At 37.3% G+C, this 23,074-nt stretch overlaps 1 protein-coding gene and 1 pseudogene across 2 annotated transcripts in view; one reads left to right on the top strand and one right to left on the bottom strand.

The window, feature by feature from the left end:
- The window catches only part of SMARCA1 (SWI/SNF related, matrix associated, actin dependent regulator of chromatin, subfamily a, member 1), a 279,873-nt gene that overhangs the window by 71,412 nt on the left and 185,387 nt on the right, over positions 1-23,074 (bottom strand). The gene's annotated exons all lie outside the window — the stretch shown is intronic.
- Positions 442-21,084, top strand: LOC109253697 (protein Mpv17-like; annotated as a pseudogene).

The following is a 23,074-nucleotide window of genomic DNA, read 5'->3' as shown; positions in this document are numbered from 1 at the left end:
GTGACAGGGATGACCTACAAACTATCCCAAGGAAAGCCCCAAAGGAAAGAGCCAAGCCAATGGCTTTATAGAATTAAGCAAAAATTCAGAAATGAAGATGTATTTCATCAGAGTAGAGAGAAAAAAACAATCAAAATAGCAAATATCAAAGAATAAGAAGAATTTATATAGCAAATCAAGGAGATAAGTGAAGAAGATAAAGCTAAAGACAAACTAAAGACAGGACCTATGAACATTTGAGAATTGGTAAGTTAAGAGAGAAGAATATTGTCTGGTGGTGGCCTTAATGGACAAAATGAACAGATTGACAGTGCAAAATGAGAAATTTGGATCATGGAGTTGTTTTCAGAATTATTTCAGGAGCAAAGAGAAGGGAGAGGCCATGGTCTTATGTTGAGGTGCCAATCAGAGGAGAAAAAGACAGCTGATAGAAGAGCCAACATGATGGCTCCAGAAGTGAGCAGCAGGATCCAGTTGTTGAAAAAGAGTAATGCTCTCAGCCCTGACAGCCTCACTGCTGAGTTCAACACAACATTGGAGGATAGAAGTTTCAGCAAAGCTTTGAAGCTACTGTTTTCGGTGGTACCTAGGAGGAAGGGGAAATGGCCATCAAGGAATCTAGCTGCATAAGGTACTGAAACTGGCAGAATTCATACTTCTCAAAGCCCAGGAACAGCAATAAAGGAATAGGCAATATCTGACTGACAATTATTAGAATTTCTCTGAAATTCATTAAATTTCAAAGGCTGTGAAATGTGTCTGGATCAAAAAAAACCTTGGGGTGCCTGGGTGGCTCAGTCGGTTAAGCGTCCAACTTCGGCTCAGGTCATGATCTCCGGTTCGTGAGTTCAAGCCCCGCGTCGGGCTCTGTGCTGACAGCTCAGAGCCTGGAGCCTGTTTCAGATTCTGTGTCTCTCTCTCTCTCTCTGACCCTCCCCCGTTCATGTTCTGTCTCTGTCTCAAAAATAAATAAACGTTAAAAAAAAAAAAAACAAACCTTTGGTATATGCTTTTCTTCTCAAACTCTTGCAGAGAAATGAAATGCCAGATGTATTGATGAAATCGAAGAATATAACACATAGCAATGGGTAGGTAAGGGAAGAAGCTGAAATAATAGTGAAGCAAGGAAAGTTTACCTTTATAAGTGGTCTGCCACACCTCTCTTATGGAAACTTATGTCAGGTTTGAAAGAAGCAAAAGTCTAGGGGCACCTGTGTGGCTCAGTCAGTTAAGCATTCTACTTCAGCACAGGTCATGATCTCATGGTTCGTGGGTTTGAGCCCCGTGTCAAGCTCTGTGCTGACAGCTCAGAGCCTGAGCCTGCTTCAGATTCTGTCTCCCTCTTTCTCTGACCCTCCCCTGCTCACACTCTGTCTCTCTCTTTCAAAAATTAAAAAAATTTTTTTAAAAAGAAAGCAAAAGTCTAAAGATGAAAGGGGGATGGTTTATATATAACCAGTTAAATATTTTTCAGAAGAAAACATTCTGGTAAGATACACAGAAGGCCAGAGAAGCTAAAATCAGACAAAGCGAAAAGTTATAAATATATAAGCCAAAGGCAAATATGCTAGTAGCAAAATTCTGTAAGTGGTGAAAATTCTTGGCATCCACTTTGTAGGAAAATAACACAGGAATAACTTGGGAAATCAAAATAAAGATCAGAGGAAAATAAAATAAATGTGGAGAATTTGTAAGTTATTATCATATAGGCTAAGACTGAGCAAGCAGTTTGGGTGATATAAAGCCATGCTAATGTGAACCACTGAGGCAGGTGTCTGGGACAATAAATCCAACATTCAGAAAGCTCACATTCTAGCACCTGGAAGAAGACAAGGTGGGCTTGATCAAAGTGTGGTTTTTAGAAGAATTAATACAGTGCAGAACAAAATACTTGAATTTAGGCATCAGACAAATATCAGTTTGCATCTTAGCTCTAAAATTTACTGGTTATATAGCGTTAGACAAGTTATCTCTCTAAGGTTTGGTTTTTTCATTGTAAAATGAGGATAATAATGGTATCAACCACAGAGGGCTATTGTAAGAAATTGATGAGATAGTATATATAAAGTTCTTAGAAGGGTTCCTGGCATATAAGAAGTGCTCAATAAATATAGGGATATCAGGGAAAATGTTCAACAAAATTTTAATAGTAATATTTCTTGGTGATAAGATTTGTAGAGTTCTTCCTTCTTTATCTCTTGAATGGACTTTTTTTTAATTCCAGTAGTTAACATGCAGTGTTATATTAGTTTCAGGTGTACAAAAGAGTGATTCAACAATTTCAGACATCCTCCAGTGCTTCATGACAAGTGCACTCCTTAATCCCCATTGCCTATTTTACCCATCCCCCACCTAACCTTCCCTCTGGTAACCATCAGTTTGTTATCAACAGCTAAGAGTCTGTTTCTTGGTTTCTCTCTCTCTCTGTCTCTCTCTTTCTCTTTTCCCTCTTGCTTGTTTTTGTTTTGTTTCTTAAACTCCATATATGAGTGAAATCATATGGTATTTTTCTTTCTCTGACTGACTCATTTTGTTTACCATAATACTAACTCCATCCATGTCATTGCAAATGGCAAGATTTCATTCTTTTTTTATGGCTAATAAGATTTCATTGTGTATATGTAACACATATTCTTTACCCATTCATCTATTAATGGACATTTTTGTCTCCTTCCATAATTTGGCTATTGTAAATAATGCTGCTATAAATATAGGAGTCCATGTATCCATTTGAATTAGTGTTTTTGTATTTTGGGGTAGATCCTAGATCGGGAGGTAGTTCTATTTTTAACTCTTTGAGGAATGTCCATAGCGTTTTCCACAGTGGCTACACCAGTTTGCATTCCCACCAACAGTGCAAGAAAGTTCCTTTTTTTCCACATCCCACCAGCACTTGTTGTTTCTTGTATTGTTGATTTCAGCCATTCTGACAGGTGTGAGGTGATACCTCATTGTAGTTTTGATCTGCATTTCCCTGATGATGAGTGATGTTGGGTATCTTTTCATTTGAATGGACTTTTACAATAACATCTTATTTTGAAACAGTTTAAGACTCAGAATAAATTGCAAAAATTATTATAGAGTTCCTGTGTACCTTTCACCCAGTCTCTACCGATGTTAATATCTTACATAACCATAGTACAATGTCAAAACCAGGATATTAGCATTGCTACAATACTATTAACTAAGGTACAAACTTTATTTGAAGTTCACCAGTTTTTATAAGCACTCTTTTGACATACAGTTCTATAAAATTTTATCACATGTGTAGATTTGAGTAACCATCACTACGATCAGAACACAGAACTGTTGGTTGTGAATTTTAAAATGACAGTGTGGCATGTTTTCTTTCTTAAAATATATAGCATTATAATTATAAATTATAATCTTTTTCTTATCCTTTAAAAAATTCCTACCAAAACTTACACAATGAAGGAAAAACAAAAATTTATAGCTATAAATACCTACATTAAGAAAAAAGAAAGATCTTAAATAAACAGCCTAACATTACATTTCAAGGAACTAGAAAAAGAAAAAACTAAGCCCAAAATTAGCAGAAGGAAAAAAATAATAAAGATTAAAGCAGAAATAAATGAAATAGAGAATAGAAAAGCAATAGAAAAGATTAACAAAACTAAGAGTTGATTTATTGAAAACATAAAGAAAATTAACAAATCTTTAGCTAGACTACCCAAGAAAAAAGAGAGAGAAATTGAATAGATAAAACCAGAAATGAAACACATTACAACTGATACTACAGAAGCACAAAGAGACTACTATGAATAATTACAAACCAACAAATTGGACAACCTAAGAGAAACAGATAAATTCTTAGAAATATGCAACCTAACAAGACTTAATCATAAAGAAACAGAAATTCTGAACATATCAGTTATGATTAAGAAAACTGAAACAGTAATCTAAAATCTCCCAGCAAAGAAAAGCTCAGAACCAGATGGTCTTATGGGTGAATTCTAACAAACATCTAAAGAAGAATTGACATCAATCATTTTCAAACTCTTTCAAAAAACTGAAGAGGAGGTAACACTCTCAAACACATTGTAGGAGACCAGCAGTTCCCTGATACCAAAGCCAGATAAGGACAGTATGAGAAAAAAAAAAAAAAAAAAAAACCTGCCAGCCAACATCCTTGATGAACATACATGCAAAAATTCTCAACAAAATACTAGCAAACCGAATTCAACAGCACATTAAATGGATCATTTGCCATGATACAGTGGGATTTATCCTTAGGATACAAGGATGATTCAACATATACAAATCAATAAATATGATACATTACATTAAAAGAATGAAAGATACAAATTATATTATTCTCTTAGTAGATACAGAAAAGGCATATGACAAAATTCAGTATCCTTTCATGATAAAAAAAAAGTGGGTACTGAAGGAACATACCTCAATACTATGAAGCTATAAATGACAAACCCACAGCTAACATACTCAATGGTGAAAGCATGAAGGTTTTCCTCTAAGATCAGGAACAAAACAAGGGTATCCACTTTCACCATTTCTATTCACCATACCATTGGAAATCCTAGCCAGAGTGATTAGGCAAGAAACAAAAATAAAAGGCATTCAAACTGAAAGGAAAAAGTAAAACTGTCTCTATTTGCAAATGAAACGGTATTATATATAGAAAACCCTAAAGACTATACCAAAATACTTAACACTAATAAATGAATTCCATAAAGTTGCAGGATATAAAATCAACATACAGAAATCAGTTGTGTTTTTATACACTAATAACAAAGTATCAAAAAAGATAAAACAATCCAGGGGCACCTGGCTAGTGTAGTCAGAGGAGCATGTAACTCTTGATCTCAGGGTTCTGGGTTCAAGTCCCACACTGGGCATAGAGATTACCAAGAATAAAATCTTAAAAAAAAAAAAGAAAACAATTCAATTTACAATAACATCAAAAACAATAAAGTACTTTTAGAGCCTAAATGTCCATCAACTGATGAATGGATAAAGAAATTGTGGTTTATATGCACAATGGAGTACTACATGGCAATGAGAAAGAACGAAATATGGCCCTTTGTAGCAACGTGGATGGAACTGGAGAGTGTGATGCTAAGTGAAATAAGCCATACAGAGAAAGACAGATACCATATGTTTTCACTCTTATGTGGATCCTGAGAAACGTAACAGAAACCCATGGAGGAGGGGAAGGAAAAAAAAAAAGAGGTTAGAGTGGGAGAGAGCCAAAGCATAAGAGACTGTTAAAAACTGAGAACAAACTGAGGGTTGATGGGGGGTGGGAGGGAGGGGAGGGTGGGTGATGGGTATTGAGGAGGGCACCTTTTGGGATGAGCACTGGGTGTTGTATGGAAACCAATTTGACAATAAATTTCATATATTGAAAAAAAAAAGGAAAGAATGAGACACTGATTTCCAAAGTCATATTTTATATGAATAAAAAAAACCAATAAAGTACTTAGAAATAAATGGAACCAAGGAAGGAAAAGATCTCACTGAAAACTACAAGACTTTGATGAAAGAAATTGAAGAAGACAAAAATTAATGGGAATATATCCTGTGTTCATGGATCAGAAGAACGAATATTGTTTAAATGTCCATACTACCCAAAGCCATCTATAGATTCAATGCAATCCCTACCCAAATCATAATGGTGGGGTGCCTGGGTGGCTCAGCCAGTTCAGCATCTGACTCTTGATTTCAGCTCAGGTCATGATCTCATGATCATGGAATCAAGCCCTTCCTCAGGCTCCATACTAAGATGAGTGTGGAGCCTGCTTGAGATTCTCTCTCTTTCCCTCTTTCTTTGTCCCTGCCCTGTGTGCACATTCTCTCTCTCTCTGAAAATAAATCTTAAAAATCACAATGGCATTTTTCACAGAAATAAAAAACACAGTCTCAAAATTTATGGAACCACGAAAGTAGCCAAAGCAATCCTGAGAAAGAAAAACAAAGCTGGAGGCATCATACTTCCTGATGTCAAACTATATTACAAAGCTACAGTAATCAACAGTGTGGTACTGGTATAAAAACAAACACATAAACCAATGGAACAAAGTTAAGAGCTCAGAAATAAACCCATATTTATATGGCCAACTAATATTTGATGAGAGAGACAAAATACTCAATGGGGAAAAGATAGTATCTTCAACAAATGGTGTTAAGAAAACTGGGTATTCACCTGCACAAGAATTAAATTGGATCTCTACCTTACAACACTCACAAAAATTAACTTGAAATTGATTAAGGACTTAAACATAAGACCTGAAACCATAAAGCTCCTAGAAGAAAACAGGGGGAAATCTCCCTGGCACAGGTCTTAGAAAATATTTTTTTGGATATGACACCAAAATGACAAGCAATAAAATAAAAAATGAACAAGTGGGACTACATCAAATTCAAAAGCTTCTGCACAGCAAAAGAGAGAGTCAAGATAATAAAAAAGGCAACCTATGGAATGGAACAAAATATCTGCAAACCATATATGTGATAAGAGATTAATTTCCAAAATATATAAGGAACTCCTATAACTCAATAGCAAAAACACAAAACAAAACACAATAAAACCCAAAAACAAATAATTCAAATTTAAAAACGATCAAAGGACCTAGGTAGACATTTTTTCAGAGAAAATATGCAAATAATCAACAGGTATATGAAAAGATGCTCAACATCACTGATTCATCAAGAAAATGCAAATCAAAACTATAAGATATCATCTCATACATGTTAGAGTGGCTGTTATCAAAAAGGAAAGAGATAAGTGCTAACAAGGACATGGAAAAAAAGGAACCTTTATGCACTGTTGGTCAGAATGTAAGTTGGTACAGCCATAATGGAAAACACTATGGAGGCTCCTCAAAAAATTAAAAATAGGACTACCCTACGATCCAGCAATTCCACTTCTTTTTTTAAAATTTTTTTAAGTTTATTTATTTTGAGAGAAAGAGAGAGAGAGTGAGTGGGTGAGCAGGGGAGGGGCAGAGAGAAAGGGAGAGAAAGAATCCCAAGCAGGCTCCACACTGTCAGCACAGAGCCTGATGGTGGGGTTCGAACTCACAAATTGTGAAATCCATGACCTCAGCCAAAACCAAGAGTCTTTAACTGACTGAGTTACCCAGATGCTCACAATTTCACTTCTGAGTACATAACTGAAGGAAATAAAATCACTACCTTGAAGACATATCTGCACCTCCATGTCTATTGTAGAATTATTTACAATAGCCAAAAGACAGAAATAAACTAAGTGTCCACCAATGAGTGAATGGATTAAGAATATGTGACATATATAAACAATGGAGTATTATTATCCATAAAAAGAGAAATGCTGCCATTTGTAATAACATTGGTAGACCTTGAAGGCCTTATGGTAAGGAAAATAAGTCAGACAGAGAAAGACATATACTGTATGATCTCAGTTACATGTGGAATCTTAAAAAAAAAACAAACAACTCATAGCAACAGGTGATTGCCAGGGGCTGGGGAGCAGGTGATGGATGGTAGTGGTCAAAAAATACAAACTCCCGGGGTGCCTGGGTGGCTCAGTGGGTTATGCGACCGACTTCAGCTCAGGTCATGATCTCACTGTTGGTGGGTTCGAGCCCCTCGTCGGGCTCTGTGCTGACAGCTCAGAGCCTGGAGCCTGCTTCTGGTTCTGTATCTTTCTCTCTCTCTCTCTGCCCCTCCCCCACTCGCACTCTGTCTCTCTCTGTCTCTTGAAAATAAAATGAATGTTAAAAGCTTTACCTATACCAGGGCACAGTACTGAAACTTCAGAAAAGTCCCAGGATGACATTTGTACAGCAAGCTAAGGGAGTAAACAGTCCATATGGGAAAAAGAGAGCAAAGAACCTTAAAGAAAAGCAAATTTTAGGAAAAGAAATTTTATGGTAGATGAGTTAATATGATGAAATATTTGAGAGAAGAGAAAAGGAAAGGTGGGGGGAATATTTGATAGAACAACTTGGAAAAAATTTAAGAATACTATTTACTTTATTATAATAATATAAACACTGATACCAATTTAATGAAAATAAATGGTGACATGACTATATTGAAAAGATGAAGAAAATGAGGAAAAATAGATGAGAAAGCTAAATCCTTATCTACCACTACAAAAAAAACAATAGATATTAAATTTTTAAAAGTCAATAAATAGTAGAGTGAGGATGTTGTCTAGAAACATGGAAGTAAATAATAGAAGAAACACCTAAAAATATTGAAAGTGGTTGCCTCCAAAGAGTCAGATCCAGGAATACATAAGAAAGGGGCAAGGAATTGCAGATTTATGTCATAAATCCCTTAACTTCTTAATTATGCAAATGAATTACTTTGATTTTAAAAAATAACACAACTTCTGCTTCTTGGAAGATGGAGTACATACATTTTTTTCTTTATTCTCCCCACTAAGCACATCTAAAAACCCTAGAAATTATATATAAAACAAGCATAGGAAGACTATTGAAGGTGGAGAAAAGAAGACATACCAGCTAAGGATCTCAGTTGTAAGTTCCTCCAGTTTTCTTTTTGCTTAATATATCTCAGAGACAAAGAATCTAGCTAGCAACCCAGAAACACCAGTGGGTACAGACAAAAAGAAAGCACAAATTAAAGTCTGCTTTCACTAGTCCAAGGACCAGGAAACTTCTAGACAATTAGCACTATACTCTAGTCGAATACCATAGAAAGCAACTGTAGCCCCGCCTTTACTCATTGTAGCAAAGGCTGAATGGGAAACTTATGCTTCCACTCTTGCATGCATCCACTCTTGCAAATTCATAAGGTGCTGCCCAAAACCTCCACTGGGTGGCACCAGAAAAGGCCATATAAGGAGTTGGAATTTCTTCACTCCTGGGCAATAATGAGGCCCCATTAGTAGAAATCACCTGAGGGAGGGGCTAAGATGGCAGAACAGCATGGAAGTTTTTTTTTTTTATGTCTCTCTTCCCTGAAATGCAGCCAGATCAACATTAAACCATCTTGCACACCTAGAAAACTGATTTGAGGATTAACACACCAATCTATACAACCTGAACCACAGATCTTGGCAAGTACATGGTGCGGAGAGGTGAACTGGGGGAGAGAGGAAGCCGCAGAGGGCAGGGAGCTATTTTTGCTTGCAGAGAGAGGATGTAGACCAGGGTACAGTACAGGGAAAGCACCCCCACCACCACCACCAAAAGCAGCTGGAGAGAAAGTGGAAAAGTGGAAACAGCCACAGGGACTGAAAACAAGGGGCAGAAAGGAGAAAAGACAGGATTTAAATTCCATTAAGACTCTATAAACAGGGGGAATGCAGACTCTGAAACTCTGCAGCTCGATACCTGGTGGTGCTCTGGAGGGAAGGGCAAATCCTCAGAGGCAGAGAGCAAAGTCCAAGGGGTCCTCGGGCCACATGGGGAGTTGTGGTTCCCCTGCTGGGAGGACACTTGGTAGAGGCTGTGCAGACTCCCCACAGGCAAAGGACCCAGTGGGCCCTGAGAACAATCACATTCACTGGTGCTAGAACATGGATATTAAGGGTAAATCCTAGTGCCAGATGTGTGTTGTGATTTTCCAGAATCCCTGAAATGCTGCTGCTACAAGATCGAGTGAACTTTTTCTGGGGCAGGCTGGCACCCAGCCACAGTCTCTAGGCATCAACAGCAGCGCAGTCTCTCAAACGTTCCTGGGGGTGGGCCAGTACCTGGCTATTGCTCAGCGAGACCGTCCCCCAGAGGGTCTGAGCAGATCAAAGCCACAGTCCCTCAGAAGGGAGGGGTCGGGAGGAGCCAAGATGGCGAAACAGCATGGAAGGTTTTCTTATGTCTCACGTCCATGAAATACAGCCAGATCAACACTAAACCATCCTGTACACCTAGAAAACTGATTTGAGGATTAACACAACAATCTGCACAACCTGAACCACAGAATTCAGCAGGTTCATGGTGCAGAGAGATGAACTGGGGGAGAGAGAGAAGCCTCAGGGGCAGGGAGCTGTTTTTGTGTGCAGAGAGAGGACAGAGATGTGGCGGGGGGGGGGGGAGGTGGAGAGAGGAGAATACAGGAAAAGCACCCCCCACCAAAAGTAGTTGGAGAGGAAGTGGAAAAGTGGAAACAGCTGCAGGGACCAAACTAAAAAGGGAGAAAGGAGAAAGGAGAGGGTTTAAATTCCATTAAGACTCTATAAACAGGGGAGGTGCAGAGTCTGAAATTCTGCAGCTTGATACCTGGCAGTGCTCTGGTGAGAAGGACGAATTCCCAGGAGCAGAGTGAAGTCCAGGGGGCCTCAGGCCACACAAGGAGAGGGGATTCCCCTGCTGGGAGGACATTTGGTAGAGGCTGTGTGCCCCCAACAAAGGCAAAGGCCCCAGTGGACACTAGAAAACAACAACATTCACTGGTTCTGGAATAAGGTCATTAAGGGTGAAGCCTAGTGCCAGGTGTGTGTTGTGATTTTCCATAATGCCTGAAACAATGCTGCTACACGATCACATGAACTTTTTCTGGAGCAGGATGGCATCCAACCACAGTCTCTAGGCATTGCAGCAGCACGGTCCCAGAGGCATTCCTGGGTGCAGCCTGCACCTGGCCATTGCTTGGTGAGAACCTCCTGCAGAGGCAAAGCCTCTGCAGTTGCAGAGTGGGGCAATTGCAGAATGGGGCAAAGCCACAGTTGCTCAGAATTAAGGGGTTGGGAAAAGCAGCCACATCTGAGATAAAACTCAGGAGGCAGGTGCCACTTGGCAACTTGATGACTTGGTCATGGACAGTGTAAAAGGGGAGTGGATGAAAGCCAGAGACAAAGGATAAAGGTGTGACTGCTGAATGGAGAGAACAGAGTTCAGATACTAGAGACTGGGTAGCTCGGTGATGCCATTTTAACCTCTCCCACACATGCGCATACTCACCTACAAGGGCCATAACAATCCACTCCAGTAAGCTAAGCAGCACCATCTAGAGAAGCACAGAACCATTACACTAAGCCCCGCCAAACCTTGCTCTTAACAAACACCAAAAATCTCTATGCCTGCTTAGTTTATGGACTATAAAGTGATTCATAGGTTGACTTCTAGGGGAAAACAGTGTACTTTCAATCGTATCTCAGTCTGTTCATGCTGGTCCATCTATTCAATTTTCTTTTTTTTTTCTTTTTTGTTTCTTTTTGTTATCTTGAATACAGAAAGAGAAAAATTTTTTCAATTTTTATTAAAATACTTTAATTATTTTCTACTATATTTATAACTTTTTTGTAAATTTTCAAATACTACTTACTTCCATAATTTCATTTTATTCTATTTCATTGTATTCATTTTTTTCAAATTTTCAAATGTTTTCCTTTTTTTGTTTTTGTTTTGTTTTGTTTTTCCTCCTTTTCTCTAATCTATCAAGCCCCTTTCAACACCCAGACCAAAACACACCTAGGATCTAGCATCATTTATTTGATTTGTGTGTGTGTGTGTGTGTATTTGTGTGTTGTCTTTAATTTTTTAATTTTAATTTTTAACTCATTGATTCCTTTTCTTCCTTCAAATTAAAAAACAGAAGGAATTCACCCCAAAAGAAAGAGCAGAAAGAAACGACAACCAGGGATTTAACCAACACAGATACAAGCAAGATGTCTGAACCAGAATTTAGAATCACGTTAATAAGAATACTAGCTGGGGTCAAAAATTGATTAGAATCCCTTTCTGTGGAGAAAAAAGAAGTAAAAGCTAGTTAGGATGAAATAAAAGTGCTATAACTGAGCTGCAATCTCGAATGGATGCCATGGTGGCAAGGATGGATGAGGCAGAGCAGAGAATCAACAATATAGAGGGCAAACTTATGGGGAATAATGAAGCAGAAAAAAGAAGGAGACTACGGTAAAAGAGCATGAGATAAAAATTAAAGAACTCAGTGACTCATTAAAAAGAAACACCATCAGAATCATAGGGGTCCCAGAAGATGAAAAGAGAGAAAAAGTATTATGTGAGCAAATCATAGCAGAAAACTTTCCTAACATGGAGAAAGACACAGACATCAAAATCCAGAAAGCACAGGGGACTCCCATTCGATTCAACAAAAACCAACCATCAACAAGGCATATCTTAGTCAAATTCACAAAATACTCAGGCAAGGAAAGAATCATGAAAGCAGAAAGGGAAAATCAGTCCTTAACCTACAAGGGAAGACAGATCAGGTTTGCAGCAGACCTATCCACAGAAACTTGTCAGGCCAGAAAGGAGTGGCAGGATATATTCAATGTGCTGAATTGGAAAAATATACAACCAAGAATTCTTTATCCAGCAAGACTCATTCAAATACAAGGGAAGATAAAAAGTTTCCCAGACAAACAAAAATGAAAGGAGTTTATGAAAACTAAACAGCCCTCCAAGAAATTTTAAGGGGGACTCTCTGAGGGGAGAAAAAGTGAAAAAAAAAAAAAAAGAAAACCGAAAAAGACCAAAGGCAACAAAGACTAGAAAGGACCAGAGAACACCAGCAGACACTCCAACTCTACAAGCAACATTATGGCAATAAATTCATGTCTTTCAGTACTCACTCTAAATGTCAATGGTCTAAATGCTCCAATCAAAACACACAGGGTAACCGAATGGATAAGAAAACAAGATCCATCTACATGCTGTTTACAAGAAACTCACTTTAGACCTAAAGACACCTTCAGATTGAAAATAAGGGGATAGAGAACCATCAATCATGCTAATGGTCAACAAAAGAAAGACAGAGTAGCCATATTATGTCAGATAATCTAGATTTTAAAATAAGGACCTATAACAACAGATGAAAGGCATTATATCATAATTAAGGGGTCTATCCACCAAGAAGACCTAACAGTTGTAAACACTTATCCTCCAAATGTGATAGCACCCAAATATATAAATCATTTAATCACAAACATAAAGAAACTTGTTGATAATAATACCAAAATAGTAGGGGGCTTCAACACCCCACTTACAGCAATGGACAGATCGTGTAATCAGAAAATCAACAAGGAAACAATGGCTTTGAGTGACACACTGAACCAGAAGGATTTAACAGAAATATTCAGAACATTTCATCCTAAAGCAGCAGAACTCACATTCTTCTCGAGTGCACAGGGAACATTCTCCAGAATGGATTACATACTCGGACACAAATCAGCCCTCAACAACCACAAAATGATTGATATCATACCGTGCATATTTTCAGACCACAATGCTATGAAACTTGAAATCAATCACAAGAAAAAATTTGGAAAGATTACAAATACTTGGAGACTAAAGAACATCCTACTAAGGAATGAATGGGCTAACCAAGAAGTTAAAGAGGAAATTAAAAAGTACATGGAAGCCAATGAAAACAATAACACCATGGACCAAAACCTCTAGAATGCAACAAAGGCAGTCATAAGAAGAAAGTATACAGCAATCCAGTCCTTCCTAAAGAAGGAAGAAAGGTCTCAGACACACAACCTAACCTTACACCTCAAAGAGCTGGAAAAAGAACAGCAAATAAAACCCAAAAACAGCAGAAGGCAAAAAATAATAAAGATTAGAGCAGAAATGACTGTGATCGAAAACAACAACAACAACAACAAAAACCAAAACAGTAAAACACATCAATGAAACCAGAAGCTGGTTCTTTGAAAGAATTAACAAAATTGATAAACCACTAGGTTTGGATCAAAAAGAAAAAGGAATGGACCCAAATAAATAAAATCAAGAATGAAAGAGGAGAGATCACAACCAACACTGCAGAAATAAAAACAATAATAAGAGAATATTATGAGCAATTATACACCAATAAAATGGGCAATCTGGAAGAAATGGACAAATTCTTAGAAACATATACACTATCAAAACTGAAACAGGAAGAAATAGAAAATTTGAACAGACCCATAACCAGTAAAGAAATCAAATTAATAATCAAAAATCTCCCAAAAAAACAAGAGTCCAGGGCCCGAAGGCTTTCCAAGGCAATTCTACCAAACATTTAAAGAAGAGTTAACACCTATTCTCTTGAAGCTGTTCCAAATAATAGAAATGGATGGAAAACTCCCAAACTCGTTCCATGAAGCCAGTATTACCTTGATTCCAAAAGTAGACAAAGACCCCACTAAAAAGGAGAACTATAGACCAATTTCCCTGATGAACATGGATGCAAAAATCCTCAATAAAATACCAGCCAACTGGATCCAACTATACATTAAAAAAGTTATTTACCACGACCAAGTGGGATTTATACCTGGAATTCAGGGCTGGTTGAATATTCACAAAACAACAAATGTGATGCATAACATCAATAAAAGAAAGGACAAGAACCATATGATCCTCTCAATAGATGCAGAGAAAGCATTTGACAAAATACAGCATCCCTTCTTCATAAATAAACCCAAGAAGGTAAGGATAGAAGGATCATACCTCAAGATCATAAAAGCCATATATGAAAACCCAATGCTAATATCATTCTAAAGTCAGGAACAAGACAGAGATGTCCACTCTCGCCACTGTTATTCAACATAGTATTGGAACTCTTAGTCTCAGCAATCAGACAATGCAAAGGAAAAAAAGGCATCCAAATTGGCCAGGAGGAAGTCAAACTTTCACTCTTCGCAGATGGCAAGATTCCACAAAAAAACTGCTAGATCACAGGATATAAAATCGACGCACAGAAATTGGCTGCATTCCTATACACCAATAATGGAGCAATGGAAAGAGAAATCAAGGAATCAATTCAATTTATGATTGCACCAACAACCATATAATACCTAGGAATAAACATAACCAAAGAGGTGAAAAATCTATACACTGAAAACTATAGAAATCTTATGAAAGATATTGAAGAAGACACAAAAAAGGGGAAAATATTCCATGCTCCTGGATAGGAAGAACAAATATTGTTAAAATGTCAATACTACCCAAAGCAATCTACATATTCAATTCAATACCTATCAAAATAATACCAGTATTCTTCACAGAGCTAGAACGAACAATCCTAAAATTTGTATGGAACCAGAAAAGACCCCAAATAGCAAAAGCAATCTTGAAAAAGAAAAACAAAGCAGGAGGCATCACAATCCCAGACTTCAATACATATTACAAAGCTTTAATCATCAAGACAGTATGGTACTGGCATGAAAACAGACACTCAGATCAATGGAACAGAATAGAGAACCCAGAAATGGACCCACAAACATATGGCCAACTAATCTTTGACAAAGCAGGAAAGAACATCCAATGGAATAAAGACAGTCTCTCCAGCAAGTGGTGCTGGGAAAACTGGATAGCAACATGCAAAAAATTGAACCCGGACCACTTTCTTACACCATACACAAAAATAAACTCAAAATGGATGAAAGACCTAAATGTAAGACAGGAAGTCATCAAAATCTTCGAGGAGAAAGCAGGCAAAAACCTCTTTGATCTTGGCCACAGCAACTTCTTACTCAACACGTCTCCAGAGGCAAGGGAAACAAAAGCAAAAAATGAACTATTGGGACCTCATCAAAACAAAAAGCTTCTGCACAGCAAAGGAAACAATCAGCAAAACTAAAAGGCAACCGACAGAATGGGAGAAGATATTTGCAAATGACATATCAGAAAAAGGGTTAGTCTCCAAAATCTATAAAGAACTTATCAAACTCAACACCCAAAAAACAAATAATGCAGTGAAGAAATGGGCAAAAGACATGAATAGACACTTCTCCAAAGAAGACACCCAGATGGCAAATAGACACATGAAAAATTGTTCAACATCACTCATCATCAGGGAAATACAAATCAAAACCACAATGAGATAACACCTCACACCTGTCAGAATGGTAACATTAACAACTCAGGCAACAACAGATGTTGGCAAGGATGTGGAAAAAAAGGATCTCTTTTGCATGGCTAGGGGGAATGCAAACTGGTGCAGCCACTCTAGAAAACAGTATGGAGGTTTCTCAAAACATTAAAAATAGAACTACCCTACAAGTCATCAATTCCAATACTAGGTATTTATCCAAGGAATATAGGTGTGCTGTTTCAAAGGTGCAAACGCACCCCAATGTATATAGCAGCACTATCAACAATAGCCAAAGTATGGAAACAGCCCAAATGTCCATCGATGGATGAATGGATAAAGAAGATGTGGTATATATATACAATGGAGTATTACTCAGCAATCAAAAAGAATGAAATCTTGCCATTTGCAACTATGTGTATGGAACTGGAGGGTATTATCCTAAGGGAAGTTAGTCAGTTAGAGAAAGACAAATATCATATGACTTCACTCAGATGTGGAATTTAAGATAAAAACAGATGAACATAAGGGAAGGGAAGCAAAAATAATATAAAAACAGGGAGGGGGACAAAACATAAAAGACTCTTAAATATAGAGAACAAACATAGGGTTGCTGGAGGGGTTGTGGGAAGGGGGATGGCCTAAATGGGTAAGGGGCATTAAGTAATCTACTCCTGATATCATCGTTGTACCATATGTTAACTAACTTGGATGTAATTTAAACAATAAAATAAATTAATAAATTAATAATTAAAAAAAAAGAAATCACCTGAGAAGCTTGGTCTTCCACACACCCTCAACAGTAACAAGGTGACCTCTGCACTGGGGTGATGTTAGAGAAAGCTAACTGCCCAACATAAATGAAACCCCTATAACTTTTAGTATGAGTGAAAGTCAGATGTGGAGCATTAACAAGGCACTTCCTTCCTTCCCAGCCAGGGAGTCATCAGTGGAGGTCTAGTGAAGAGAAGGAAATCCTACCCTTGCCAGGAGTAATGAAGATTTCCCCAACCTTGGGTGTTAATTGAGGTTGAATAGGGAATATAGACTTCTACCCCTACCTGGAAATAATGAGGTGACACCCCTCTTACCTGCCAAATCAGTATCAAAAAAGGCCAGCTGAAACAGGTTGAAATAAGATCCAGAGCCTCATAATATTACAGCCAAAATGTTCAAACTTCAACTGAAAATTACTTGTGCAAGGAACCATGAAGATCTCAAACTGAATGAAAAAAGACAAAATAAACGGTTACCCCAAGATGACACAGATGTTAGAATATCGGTCCAAGATTAACCATCATCATAATCATACTTCAGTGGGCAATAATGAACACAATTGAAGCAAATGATAAAACAGAGAAACTCAGGAACAAATAGAAAGTCTCAACAAAGGAACAGAGGACATAAAGAACAAAATGCAAATTTTAGAACTAAAAAATAAAATCACCAAAATATAAAGCTCAATTGATGGTCCCAACATCAGAATATAGGGGATGGAGGAAAGAATTGGTAACCTAGAAGACAGAGCAATAGAAATTACCCCATCTGAAAAATAGAAAATATAGTGAAAAATAATACACAAAGCTGCATTGACTTATGGGACTATAACAAAAAATCTGTATTTCTCATTGGAGTCCTAGAAGAAGAGTGAGAGGGTGGGTCTGAAAAAAATGCTCAAAGAAATAATAGCTGAAAACTTCCCACATGGTTCCCTACAGGTTCAAGAAGCTAAGTGAATCCAAAAATGGTAAATGCAAAAAAATCCACACCAATACATCATAGTCAAACTTCTTAGACTAAAGTCAAAGAAATAATATTGAAATCAGTGAAAGAGTAATGATTACTTATCTATAGGGGGAAAACAATTTGAATAGCAGACTTCTCATCAGAAACCATGAATGCCAAAATAAAGTAGCACAACACCTTTCAAGTGCTGAAACAAAAACTATCACCTTAGAATTCCATATCCAGAAAAAATATCTAGAATGAAGGGGAAATCAAGACATTCCCAGATGCAGAAAAACTAATAGAATTAATCATGAGCAGACTTACCTATAAGAATGGCTAAATGAAGTTCTCTAAACAGAAAGAAAATAGTAAAAGAAAGAAACTTGGAACATCATGAAAAGAAAGAACACAGTAACCAAAAGTATGGGTATATACAATAGGTTTTCCTTCTCTTGAGTTTTCTAAAGTATGTTTTATAGTTAATGCAAAAATTATAATATTGTCTGATGTGGTTCTAAACATATGTAGAGAAAATATTTAAAACAATCACATTATAAATAGGGAGGGTAAAAGGACGTAAAGGGAGCTAAAGTTTCTATACTTCATTCAAACTGGTAAAATGATGATACATGTAATAAGTTACATACATGTATATAAAATGTAATACCAAAAGTAATCACTAAAAATTCTATACAGAAAGAATCTAAGGGTGCCTGGGTGGCACAGTCGGTTAAGCATCAGTCTCTTAATTTCAGCTCAGGTCATGATCTCGCAGTTGGTGGGATTGGGCCCCATGTCGGGCTCTGCACTGAAAGTGTGGATCCTGCTTGGGATTCTCTCTCTCCCTCTCTTTCTCTCTCTCTGTCCCTTTCCCACTCACATGCACACACATGTTCTCTCTCTCTCAAAATAAATAAACTTTAAAAAACACTATAGATAAATCAAAATGGAATTCTAAATAATGTTCAAGTAACCCACAGGAAAATAAAATAAGTAAAGCCTATAAATCAAAAACAGAAAACAAAAAATAAAATGGGAGACTTCAACCCTGATATACTGATAATTTACAATGGTCTAAATATACCAGTTAAAAGACAGAGATTAGCAGTGTGAATTTAAAAACATGACCCGACTTTATGTTGTCTACAAGAAACTCACTTAAAATATAATGATATTGACAGGTTGAAAGTAAAAATAGAGAAAATGACATATCAAGCAAAGGAGACTAGGAATAGCCATATTAGTATCACTAGGAATAGCCATATTAATATCACATAAAGTAAACTTCAAAGAAAATTACCAGAGACAGAGATGGGCATTACATAATGATAAAAGGAAAAGTCCACCAGGAATCCTAAATTTGGTGTTGTGTATGCACCAAACAACAGGGCTGAAAGATCTATAAAGCAAAAACAGATAGAACTGTTCTTAGAATTGGAAAAACAGAACTCTTTCTCTATTTAGAAAAATAGACAAATCCACAATTATACTAGGGGGAAATATACAAGTATATGGAATTGAGCAACACAGTCAACCAACAGGATAAATAGAGCACTACACTCAATAACAGTCAACTACACATTCTTTTCAAGTACCCATGAAACATATACCAAGATACATCATATTGCGGGCCATAAAACAAATTCAACCAATTTAAAAGAATTTAAATCATACCAAGTGTGTTCTCCAACCATAATGGAATCAGACATGAAATCAATAACAGTAAAATAACAGTAAAATCTTCAAACTCTTGGAAACTAAACGCACTCCTAATTAATCCATGAGTTAAAGAGGAAATGTTGGAGGATATCAAAAAGTGCTTCAGAATGAATGAATGAAAATGAAAACACAACATATTAAAATTTGTTAAGACAGCTAAAGCAGTGCTGAGAGGGAAATTTATAGCACTAAATGCATATATTAGAAAACAGTAATAGTCTCAAATCAATACTCTAAGCTCTCAGTTCAAGAACTTAGAAAACAAAAAGAAAAATAAACCCAAAGCAATCAGTAGGAAAGAAATAATAAAGAGCAGTCAATAAAAGTGAAAATAGAAAAATAATAGAGAAAATCTATGAAATAAACAGATGGTTCTTTACTTTTTTCAAGTTTTTATTTCAATTCCAGTTAGTTGACATAAAGTATAATATTAGTTTCAGGTGTACAAAATAGTGATTCAACCCTTCCATTTAACACCTGGTGCTCATCACAATAAGTGCACTTCTTAATCTCCATCACCTATTTAACCCACACCCTCACCCACCTCCCCTCTGATAACCATTAGTTTGTTTTCTATAGCTAAGAGTCTGTTTCTTAGTCTCTCTCTCTCTCTCTCTCTCTCTCTCTCTCTCTCTCTCTGCTTTGCTCATTTGTTTTGTTTCCTAAATTCCACATATGAGTGAAATCATATGGTATTTGTCTTTCTCTGAATGACTTATTTCGCTTAGCATAATACTCTCTAGCTCGATCTATGTCGTTGCAAATGGCAAGATTTCATTCTTTCTTATGGCTTAGTATTCCATTGTATGTATGTACCACATCTTCTTTATCCATCATCAGTCGATGGACTCTTGGGCTGATTCCATAATTTGGCTATTGTAGATAATGTTGCTATAAACATTGGGATGCATGTAACTCTTTGAATTAGTATTTTTGTATTCTTTGAGTAAATACCCAATAGTGCTATTGCTGGGCTGTAGGGTAGTTATATTTTTAAATTTTTGAGGAACATCCACACTGTTTTCCAGAGTGGCTGCACCAGTTTGCATTCCCACCAACAGTGTAGCAGGGTTCTCCTTTCTCTACATCCTCACCAACACCTGTTTCTTTTTTGTTGATTTTATCCCTTCTGACAAGTGTGAGGTGATAGCTCATTGTAGTTTTGACTTGCATTTCCCTGATGATGAGTGATGTTGAGCATCCTTTCATGTGTCTGTTGACCATTTGGATGTCTGGTTTGGAGAAATGTCTGTTCATGTCTTCTTCCCATTTTTTAATTGAATCATTCATTTTTGGGGGGTGTTGTGTTTTATAAGTTCTTTATATATTTTGGATATTAAGCCTTTATCAGGTATGTCATTTGCAAATATCTTCTCCCATTCTGTAGATTGCCTTTTAGTTTTGTAGAAACTACAAAACCCATGGAAAGTACAGGTCATGACAGCTGCGTCCCTGATGGTTCTGAGTGACATTATCCCACAGCAGCTGGTGGAGAGGTGAGGTCTGCCGGAACACCAGACTGGCTGGACCCTAACTATGGTCTCTCTGGGCTGTGGTTTTGTGGGCTCTGTAGTAGACGGCTGGTACAGGGGTTTTGACCAGCTTATCCCCAGCACCAACAAGGTAGATGCACTAAAGACGATGCTATTAAATCAGTGGAGCTTTGCCCTGTGCTTTCTAGGCTGTTTCTTCCCACTGGTAGGAGCATTCAATGGACTGTCAGTCCAGGACAGATGGGCCAAACTACAGCAGGACAATCCTGGTGCCCTTATCACCAACTATAATCTCTAGCCTGCTTTGCAGTTAGCCAACTTCCACCTGGTTCACCTTCATTACAGCTTGGCCCTTGTCCAGTGTGTTGCTGTTATCTGGAATGCCTATCTATCCTGAAGACACACCAGCTCTAGGCCTGCCTCACTCCATTGTCTCTACCTTGTGGTGATCCAGCTTGACCTGGATGGTCAGACAACCTCCTCAAAGTGAGCATATCAGTTTTCATGGGGTTCAGTTGCCAGTCAGAACTTAACGGGTTTAGAACCTGACTCCTTTTGAAATCATTAAAACCTTTATAATTGTCTTATACTCAAAACAAAGAGATGATTCTTTAAAAAGATCAATAAAACATTCTAGATCCATCCATGTTGTTGCAAATGTCAAGATTTCATTCTTTTTGATCACTGAGTAATTAGGGCTCAATGTGCTCCTTCAAATCAGCATTTTTGCATCCTTTAACTACCCAGTAGTGCAATTGTTAGGTCATAGGTAGCTCTATTTTTAATTTTTTGACGAACCTCCATACTGTTCTCCAGAATGGCTGCACCAAGTAGTGCAATTGCTGGGTCAAAGAGTAGTTCTATTTTTAATTTTTTGAGGAACCTCCATACTATTCTCCAGAGCAGCTGCACCAGTTTGCATTCCCACCAACAGTGCAAAAGTGTTCCCCTTTCTCTACATCCTCATTAACAACTTGTTTCCTGAGGATGGAACTAGAATGTATTATATAATAGATACATTCAGCTAATAGATAAGTCAGTCAGAGAAAGACAAATATGATTTCACTCATATGTGGAATTTAAGAAACAAAACAGATGAACGAAGGGAAAGGGGAAAAATCAGATAAAAATAGAGAGGGAGGCAAACCATAAGAGACTCAAATACAGAGAACAACCTGAGGGTTGCTGGAGGGGAGGTGGGTGGGGGGGATGGACTAAATGAGTGATGGGCATTAAGGAGGGCACTTGCTGGGATGACCACTGGGTGTTACATGTAACTGATAAATCACTTATTTATTTATTTATTTATTTATTTATTTATTTTTTAATATATGAAATTTATTGTCAAATTGGTTTCCATACAACACCCAGTGCTCATCCCAAAAGGTGCCCTCCTCAATACCCATCACCCACCCTCCCCTCCCTCCCACCCCCCATCAACCCTCAGTTTGTTCTCAGTTTTTAACAGTCTCTTATGCTTTGGCTCTCCCCCACTCTAACCTCTTTTTTTTTTTTCCTTCCCCTCCCCCATGGGCTTCTGTTACGTTTCTCAGGATCCACATAAGAGATAAATCACTAATTTATATTCCTGAAACCATTATTACACTATATGTTAAGTAACATGGATTGAATTAAAATTTAAAAATTTAAACAATTAAAGAACCAAGAGAACATATACATATTTATAAGTGTGTTTGTTCACTGTAGTGCCACTTAAAAAAATAAAACATTACCAAAAAAATCCGTGAAATGTTGAACAACTGAAGACTGGTTGAATAAATTGTAGTATATTTATGTGATATAATGTTGGCAGTTATAAATTGTACTTTAGAGAATATCTACTATCATGAGATCAAATGTGAAGCTTCATTTTTACACAACGTGAAATTAAATATGCTGCATAATAATGCCCAGCACACACGAGAGACTGTTTACAGTGGATTTCTATGTGTGATACAACTATATGGGATTGTTATTTACCTCTGTATTTTCTTTTATATTATGTTTCTGTTGTCCAAATTTCTTTTTGTTGTTGTTTTTTTAAATGTTTATTTTTGAAAGAGAGAGAAAGAGAGAGAGAGAGGGAGAGCACAAGTGTTGGAGGGGCAGAGAGAGGGAAGCACAGAATCTGAAGCAGGCTCCAGGCTCTGAGCTGTCAGTGCAGAGCCCGACGTGGGGCTCGAACCCATGAACTGTGAGATCATGACCTGAGCGGAAGTTGGAAGCTTAACCAACTGAGCCACCACGTGCCCCTTCAAAATTTCTTTAATTAGTTTTTTGGTAAGCAAATTATATATTACTATAATAAATGAATAGCTGTTATATTGGCATATAAAAAACTGAAAACACTATGGGAACAAGTAGATATAGGTTGTGTTTATTAGTAG

Source organism: Panthera pardus, unplaced genomic scaffold (genome assembly GCF_024362965.1).
Source record: "Panthera pardus isolate Hobbes unplaced genomic scaffold, ASM2436296v1 HiC_scaffold_27, whole genome shotgun sequence".
NCBI lineage: Eukaryota > Metazoa > Chordata > Mammalia > Carnivora > Felidae > Panthera > Panthera pardus.
The sequence above is the reverse complement of the archived record's forward strand: the minus strand, read 5'-3'. Positions and strand labels throughout refer to the sequence as shown.